Raw genomic sequence first — 9,702 nt, 5'->3', positions numbered from 1 at the left:
CTCTCTATGAGCCACACCCCCAGCCCATCAATGACTCTTGAACCTTTACAATAAAAACTTTCTACATCCAACATCGGGATGACATCCTGTTCCAAAACATCTGAATCCCCTCCATCTACGTAATGCTAACAAGAGCGGGACTTCTCTCCATCGGGGTGTGTGCTTGTTCTTCTTCAAACAGATCCTCTTCACACCATTCAATCAATCAACAATTACTAAACAAATTTGGGCCATGTGTCTCATTCACCTCATTAACTGAACATCCATTCCTCACCCACTCTTAATCTCATCAGAACAGGAAGAGACAGAAGGACAAAGATGCCCATCCTAACAGTCTACCAATTAAAAATAAAAATAACCCAATGTCAATTTAAAATGTCTCTGTATAATCGCTCCAATACTAATCATTGTTGTCACCCTGCCTGCCCAGTCTCTTACCCTGCTAATTTATCTTTGCTGAGCCATGTGGATCCCTGACGGAGAACCCAATCTCGGTTGCACGCCCAATGTACATACCACGGAACCTCTGCAGGATCCCCATTGGACCCATGGAGGCACCGTGGTCACCATGCCCATTTGGGTCGTGCACCCCGCATGAGGCTCTGTTGTCTCTGCGTCACACGGTATGCCACGTGCTCCACCTGGGGCTCCCACAGAGCCCTTCCTTATCGGTCCCGGTTCCCCGCCATTTTTCCAATACTCGTGGGAGGGACTGTTGCGACAGTCGGGCGGCTGTTGCTGCCAGAACTTGTGCCGCCGACCGAGCGAAACGCTAAAAAGCACGTAAAAGACTAATTACATCGGGTAAATCAGGAAAAAATACAGTCAACATCAATAGATGCAAACACCGGGGTGGGTAGACAATGTCTTTGTCACATAAGCGACACATATCTAATAGCATGATGAATTACTCTATGCTTACTCTCAACATTCACTTTAAGGCAATAACTGCTCTATACTAAGCATGGGTCCTCGGAAAATTATTAACCTCTAGGAGCCATTTCCACAACAATATTGCATGTCTATCTGTAAGTCTCAATTAGGATGTAAAATGAAATGAAGCAGGAGAAAAAAGGATATTTTACAACACATAGTTGTTGTGGTGGTGGTTGTTGTTATTTCTGCTGTCATCGTGGCTGTGGTAGTTCTTGTGTGCTCCTTCCATGCACCTTTATGTATTTTTCTATTGCTTTAAGAAGTTTTACTATATATTATTTTGTGTGCTCCTTCCGTGTCCATCATGCTATACTCTTGAGTTCCTGTTGTTATAGAATAATAATGTGAGCAGGATATCTCAAAAAGTTAAGGACGGATTCGGCCGAAACTTGGTGGACACGTTGGGTATTGTTACGGATTCGTCACTTCCGTTGTGGTGGTTTGCATCCACTGTAAATATTTCTGATTCCATGTACTATTATTGTTTTCAAAGGTTTATTGTCCATTAACTGTTTTCAAAAGGTAAAAAAGTTAATGTCAAAAGAAACAGGAAACCGGATCGGGAACCGGACGACGAAGAGGAAGAAGAGAAGAAAAAGGGCGGAGCGAGGGAGTTGGACAAGAAAGCCGAGTTGCTCCGAGTTCGGAATCGAACGTTGGCGAGCAAGAGTCACTAGCGAACTTTTAGGTTTCCGGGAAAGGAATTCCTGCGACAGAGTTGTCATCGCTGTGACCGATCAACCTGCGTGTCAGGTTTTTGGCGGTGGATTCCGAGGAGAATTATCGTCGGGCCGTTACGTCTCAAGAGCGGGTCGTCGGCCATTTTGACTCGTGCAGGACTTGTGCTTTGCTCGCGGTTTCGTCTCTTTTCGACCATTTTCACCGCATTCAGACGTCGATCTGGGGCGTGTGTGTGACGTGGCTTTTTGAAGGTTACTTCGTCCATACCCGAAGGTGTGATCTCTCAGTCGCCTGTAGGGCGCCTTTAGATTTCCCAGTCGCCTTGAGGGTGCCTTTGTGCAGCTTCAGTGGTGTGACTGTACTTGCCATCCGCACGGGATTCTGGTCTCGATTGGACATCGTTCTGGCGATTGCTGGAGCGAATCAAGTTCGGCTTGAAGCCGGGAATAAGAGACATTGGGGAATGTTCTTGTTTCACTCACTTGGAGCACAGTGAGTTATATATTACAAAACTGATGGTACCATCATAGGACATATTGATTGTACTTTTGAATACTATTGTTGTTGTACTGTTATTCTTGTGTGATCTTAATACAATATTTGTTTGTGAGTAACAATTGGGGTGGCTTCTCCGTTGATCTTTGACACACAGAATAACACATTTTTCTGCCGTGACTCCTCTTGGGCTTGGGCTCGGAGGTACAGTGTGACCAGGGGGGTCGGGGAGGAGCACGTAACAGAAATTGGGGGCTCGTCCAATTGGCTCGGGGGCTCGAAATTGGGATCCTCGTCCGGGATTAATTTCCCTGATAACATTCGTCCGGGATAGAATTCCCTAGCATTCCCAAAATTCCCAAACTTGGAATTTTTCTAACATTCCCAAATTTTTCAAAAAAATCTGGAAATTTTTGTGTGAAGGTTAACAGGTGCTAACTGATAGTCACCATGGTGTTTGACGCAGAACAGTTTGCGGCGTCCCCCTAATGAGGCACAGTTCTAAGCGTTAAAAAAAATCGGAACTCTTGATATTGGCCAGACATTTTAACTTGGAGGTCTGAGTTAATATGAAGAAAGCAGAGATGCAGACATTGGTGGTAGAATCTCTGGTGGGACAGGGAAGATGGACAGAGGTAGCCTTGGATTGGTTACCCGAGGAAAAAGAAAATGTGGAGCCCCGGAAAATGGAGATGCAACTGCAGAAACAGGAACGGTTAAAAGCAGAGGAAAGGAGAGCTGCAAGAGAACTCGAGGAGAGAAAAGCAGAGGAAAGAGCAGAGGAAAGGAGAGCCGAAAAGGAACTCGAGGAGAGAAGAGCAGAGGAAAGGAGAACTGCAAGGGAACTCGAGGAAAGAAGAGTATTACAGGAACGAGAACTCGAGGAGAGAAGAACAGAGGAAAGGAGAGTTGACGAAGAAAGAAGAGCAAAGGAAAGAGCAGAGGAAAGGAAAGCCGAAAGGGAGTTAAAGGAATGTGACATGGAGTATCAGAAGGAAGTTAAACTCAAGGAGCTGGAATTAATGGGAAAACGGGGAGAAGTCGTATCCATGCCGGCTGGTTCGACAACTAGTCAGAACACCTGGGATGTGGGTAGGCATGTGAGGCTGGTTCCACCCTTCAATGAAAAGGAGGTAGCCAAGTTTTTTTTACACTTTGATAAAGTGGCTCAAATGCTAAAATGGCCTGTGGGGTCCTGGACTATGTTAGTGCAACGTGTTTTGGTGGGTAAAGCTCAAGATATATTTTCGGCTTTACCGATTGACCAATGTGTAGATTATGAGAAAGTGAAGAAAGCCATTCTCAAAGCCTATGAATTGGTCCCTGAAGCTTACCGGCAAAAATTCCGGAATGCCAGGAAGAGGGAGAGTGAGACCCATGTGGAGTTGGCCAGAATGAAGGAAACCATGTTTGATTGGTGGTGTGATTCGAAGGGGGTTGGGAAAGACTTCAACCTGTTGCGACAATTGATCTTGGTGGAGGAATTCAAACAGTGTGTCCATGCAGACATTAAAGTACATCTGGAGGAAAAGAGTACCAGAGTTGTATGAGGCAGCAACCGTGGCAGATGAATATGCCTTGACACACAGAATGGGGTTCCACAAACCTAACTTCACGCCTAGAGTTAGCCAGGGGAGTTATGGTAAATCAGGGGCGGAGAACAAATATTCATGGAGGCGGCCTAGAGATGACTATGAGGACAAATCGGATACCGTGACTTTTAGGGATCAGAAGACTACAGTTCCAAGACAGACCTATCTTCCGGGGGGCTCGAGGCAGACCACGAGTTTTTCCTCCGGGCCTACTTGCGCTTTTTGCAAGAAATCTGGACATTTGATGTCCCAATGTTATGCCCTGGAAAGGAAAAATCAGGAGCGGAGTCAAACTAGTACAACTCCGAATGCATTGGCAAATGCGAGAAATCGTCCATGGAGGACAGTGCCTTGTGAAGGTTCCCATGCCAAAGTTACGGCAACACAGAACGACCTTGTTCAAGAGGGTTACAAACCTTTTATTTCAGAGGGGTTTGTGTCACTGGATGGAGACTTGACTAACCAGAGACCTGTTAGGGTATTGAGGGACACAGGAACACATCAATCTTTGATGCTTGAAGGCATTTTGCCATTGTCAGAGAAGACGGCAACTGGTGTTGGTGTTCTTTTACAGGGGGTTGGTGGCTGTGTTAAAGCCCCACTTCATGTCATCCATTTGAAGTCTGATTTGGTGTCAGGACCGGTCACCGTAGGGTTACAAGCCACCCTACCTGTAGAGGGAATATCTTTTGTTATCGGGAATGATTTGGCCGGTGGTCAAGTTTCTGGTAACCCGATGTTTGTTGAAAAGCCTAGTATGGAAAATAACACCGCACAGTTAGAGCCGGAGATTCCGGGTATCTTTCCATCCTGTACCGCGACTCGTGCTATGGGTAGAAAGCGCTCTGAAGAGAAGGAGAAGGTACTGACATCACGCTTTGCACAGACACGTCTTGTCAAGTACCCTGAAACTAGGTGTCAGCACACACGAGTCATGAATGGAGGCAATGTTGGCAAGCTCTTTGTAGGTGCACTGAACTTCAAAACGTGAACTTGTTCTGGACTCTGTCTTCAGCAAATATGGACCGCTCTTGGAAGTGCGGCTGATAAAGGACAGGGAGACGCAAAAGTCAAGAGGGTTTGGCTTTGTCATGTTTGAAAACACAAAGGATGCCAAAGATGCAGAAAAGGATTTGAAGGGCAAGGATTTGGATGGTCGGACCATAACAGTAGAGAAGGCAGGCCATGGGCGTCGAAGGGGCAACAGAGGAGGAAAACGTGGAGGTAGTTTCAGGGGTGGCTATGGCTCCCGGGGTGGGAGTAGTAGTTTTGGTGGTGGATGCGGTCGAGGTGACTATGGAGGCTCCCAGAGTTATGGAAGCTTCCGAAGGGATGATTATCAGGGTAGTGGCCGAGAAGGAGACCGCGATTCACGTGACCACAGCGACGAGCGCTCCAACCGTGATTATTATGAAAGTTAGGAAGAGTTCGAAGCACTGAATGCTGCGGAGCAGCTGAGCCAAGATTCCTACACGGATTAACCGTGAACTCCACGTTCCTAAAGGCATCCATGTAGTGAATACTTCCAGGCCTCACCACCCAACCACTATGAAACCGGGCTCTCAGCTCGGCCTCCTTCAAAAAGTGCTATAGATTTGCTTTGTTTTGGATTTTTGATCACAACCCCTTCACCTTCATTCAAAAAAATGTTTTTGCCTGCAAAGAAAGTTTTCACTATGTTCAAACTTTCTTTCTTGAGGGTGGGAAGTGTTACGGATTCGTCACTTCTGTTGTGGTGGTTTGCATCCACTGTAAATATTTCTGATTCCATGTACTATTATTGTTTTCAAAGGTTTATTGTCCATGAACTGTTTTCAAAAGGTAAAAAAAAGTTAATGTCAAAAGAAACAGGAAACCGGATCGGGAACCGGACGACGAAGAAGAAGAGGAGAAAAAGGGCGGAGCGAGGGAGTTGTACAAGAAAGCCGAGTTGCTCCGAGTTCGGAATCGAACGTTGGCGAGCAAGAGTCACTAGCGAACTTTCGGGTTTCCGGGAAAGGAATTCCTGCGACAGAGTTGTCATCGCTGTGACCGATCAACCTGCGTGTCATGTTTTTGGCGGTGGATTCCGAGGAGAATTATCGCCAGGCCGTTACATCTCAAGAGCGGGTCGTCGGCCATTTTGACTCGCGCAGGACTTGTGCTTCACTCGCGGTTTCGTCTCTTTTCGACCATTTTCACCGCATTCAGACGTCGATCTGGGGCGTGTGTGTGACGTGGCTTTTTGAAGGTTACTTCGTCCATACCCGAGGGTGTGATCTCTGTCGCCTGTAGGGCGCCTTTGGATTTCCCAGTTGCCTTGAGGGCGCCTTTGTACAGCTTTGGCGGTGTGACTGTACTTGCCATCCGCACGGGATTCTGGTCTCGATTGGACATCGTTCTGGCGATCGCTGGAGCGAATCAACTTCGTCTTGAAGCCGGGAATAAGAGACATTGGGGAATGTTCTTGTTTCACTCACTTGGAGCACAGTGAGTTATATATTACAAAACTGATGGTACCATCATAGGACATATTGATTGTACTTTTGAATACTATTGTTGTTGTACTGTTATTCTTGTGTGATCTTAATACAATATTTGTTTGTGAGTAACAATTGGGGTGGCTTCTCCGTTGATCTTTGACACACAGTATAACACATTTTTCGGCCGTGACTCCTCTCGGGGCTCGGAGGTACACTGTGACCAGGGGGGTTGGGGAGGAGCACGTAACAATTGTCACACGACAATGATGAATTGATTAGATTTTGGTGAAAATCCAGATCCGGTTCCCAGAACTAACTCTCCAAGTGATTTTTCACCATTGAGACATGGGTCCAAAAACAATATATAGCATGATATTTTATATAAAGTTGTGGATGGGTTATTATAAAACTTGGTGGATAAGTTGGGAAGGTGACAAGACCAAGCCGATTCGATTTTGGTTAAAGTCCCGATCCATATCTGGCCTATCGGTGGGATACAAAATGTCAACTGTTCAGCCTGGCGGAGGTTTGCTCTCTACCGAGTAATGTTATAGTTCTTTAATCTGTTTTAAACTGGTGGTGCAGCCATGCAGAAAACAAAGTAGTACGAGACGCACGGTTTAGAATTAGGAAAATAAACAATTAAATGTGCCTTAGAGTTCATTTATTTCAGCTTAGTTTATAAATGTAGCAGATTATTTTACTGAAGTTTAAGAAGGTTAATAATGGTTTTGGGTGAAATATGCAATTGCCTGGTGTTGGCTTAGTGGTTTGGGTGCTGGCTTTGGATCCTTGGAGCCTGAGTTTGAATCCTGGTCGATCGCTGAATTAACGCGGGGGGGGGTTGACTCAGCCTGTCATCCTTCCGAGGTCGGCTAATTAAGTACCAGCTTACTGGGATGAATCATCCCGGTGTGCACCCCCAATTTAGAATAGGTACACCGTATCCCTGCACATCGTAAGAAGCGACTAAGGGTTGGCGTCAGGAAGGGCATCCAGCCATAAAAGCATTGCCTCAAACAGGGAATCCATGATTGTCATGGGGCCTGCAAGGCCAACCCCTGCTCTAGCGGGGGAAAATGGCCTTAAAACGATCATTCATTCACACATGTACAATCAAGATTCCCTATTATTCATGCAATAATTTTTTTTTTCCAACAACATCAAAAATTTTTGTTTCTGAAGTAGTACAGGAAAGAAAAGACTTCCTGTAACAAGGGAAGGGAATGAGAGTTAACCACAATCCGCCGGTGCGTGGCAAGCCTCTCGTCCCCGCGCGATGAATAATCAGGGCGGATGATCGTCGGCGCTCAACAGGTAAAGGTCAACACGGGAACGAGAAGGCAAGAAGGGAAGAGAAAGGCGGAGGCGAAGAGAGACGAAGGAAGAGAGAAAATGTCCGTCTCCGCTCACTTTTATCAGACCTCCTCTGACGTCAGCTCTCTTCCCCTCCAACCAGTGCGTCGTTTCTTGGTGGTTTTTCGCGCCTTCCGCACTGATTGGCCGAGCATCTCGCGCCTTTGGTTGGTGTCATCGTGTGGCACGTCATTGTGGCACGTCCCTCATCTTCCCTACTCTCCAATCAGCAACCCGCTTCCAACTCGCCCCTCCCCCCTGTCAATCACGAGTTATCCTGGGTGTGGATCTCGGCTTGCCTGTTCGATGTTTGCTTATCTTGCCGGTGTTGGGCGCGGCCGCTTCCGGTCTGTTCATCCTTAGGTTATTGTGGCGGCGGGGGAATTTAATTAATGTGGTGCGCTAATGGGCCTAGCTAATGTATGTGATGTGTTGCCATAAGGGACACTGGAATAATCACAGAGGGGACGACACACCGGGGAATTAGCATAAACCCTAGAACTACTTAACATGCCCCGCCCCTTCATGGCGGGGACACAGATACACAGCTTACTCTGACAAACCGGGCTCCAGAACTTATTACATCAAGATTCCCTATCACGACAGCCGGACACCTACCTATGCAAATCTACCTAAATCTATATATGCCCCTATCCAAAATTCATACCAATACAAACAGTCGGGCCTCCATATTTAATCGGTCCAGTTTTTCTGGGCGTCCAAAAGAGTCCAAAATAAAATGTAGAAAGTTGGCTCAGGTTATATCACACTTTTTTTTTCTTTTTTCTTTTTTTTGGGGAGGGGCGGCTCTTCTTTGATGTAGAAAGTTTCTGAGCTCACATGTACAATCACAAAGCCTATGGTGCTGTCACTAACAAAACAAATGAGGCTACCAGCATATAAGCGAGAATCTCTAATTGAATTAGATGATATAGCATGATTTTAAATATGAGTCAAGCCTGATTGTATTCTATTTTTGTGTTCATAAGCATAGTGTAATATATTACAGCTGACAGGATTGCCTTGAGGTATGCACATTTGCCTCTGAGCTGTCTAGTCTGGGTGCACATATCGGCCCAGCTAAAAACTGTCATCCGTTGTTTCATCGGCAGGGTGATTCATCAATGTGCCCAATTCAAGCACGTCCCTCGGATGGACATTGAACATGGCGTCCCATCTGCCAGCATTAATTGGTGCATGTTAAAGGTCCTGTTTAAACCATGGGTAGGAAGTGGTCTGGTCTTCTTGGGTATCTCTTGACACCAAATTACACTGCTTGCTATCTCAGAATGTAGCTATTTTCTTGGTAGAAATCCTCAACAAGATGTTCATTCACTCAAACCTTTGAGTCTCACTATCAGCCATGATATTTCTTGGGCAAACCACATTTCTAGGGTCGCCTCCAAAGCCACCCGCTGACTGGGCATCCTCCACCATGCAAAGTCCTTCCTTGGCACACAGGAACTCTCATCCACTTACAAGGCCTCCACCCACAGTTCGATGGAGTCCTGCTCTCCCCTCTGAATTGTAATATTCTTATTTGTATTCCGGTGTTCTGCCGGAAGGCAGCTCCAGTTAGACTAGACGGATTTCTGAGAAATGTGAATGTTAGGTGCATTTTGGGGTAAAAGTTGGACACCTTACTTTTTAACATAACTAGGGAATGCTGAATTCGATTAACCCGGTTCCAAAGCCGAATTTTGAGTTTTTGACCTTCTAATTAGCATAAACAAAATGGCCACCAAATTGCCATTTTTGGACAATTTCTTTGAACAAGCATTTATATATCATGTATATACATGCAGCTCTTTTACTTTAACTTTACAACTTTTACCCCAAAATGCACCTAGAAGCTTATACATGGCCTTTTTCATAAATCCGTCTGATCTATATTATGCTGGGCGACATATTGAAAGAGGCATTCAAACTGATATTGAAATTGGACACTATAAAATGGGAAATGGTTTTAATAGGATGTTTCATACAACCATTTATTCTAAAATCAAGTATACATGGCCATGAAGCACAAACATTCAGGAATGTCACACATGTTGTTTTGCCAAACTACATCAAATTCATACAAGGGGTCTGATCATCACTCTGTTGCTGACAGGCACACATTGATGTGCACCTCAACTCTGAATAGCGACATTTGCAGCGTCGAGTCTTGCATTGCTTCT

The sequence above is a fragment of the Myxine glutinosa genome, chromosome 2 (genome assembly GCF_964187855.1).
Source record: "Myxine glutinosa chromosome 2, kmMyxGlut1.1, whole genome shotgun sequence".
NCBI classification, from domain to species: domain Eukaryota; kingdom Metazoa; phylum Chordata; class Myxini; order Myxiniformes; family Myxinidae; genus Myxine; species Myxine glutinosa.
This window is presented reverse-complemented; position numbering follows the sequence as displayed.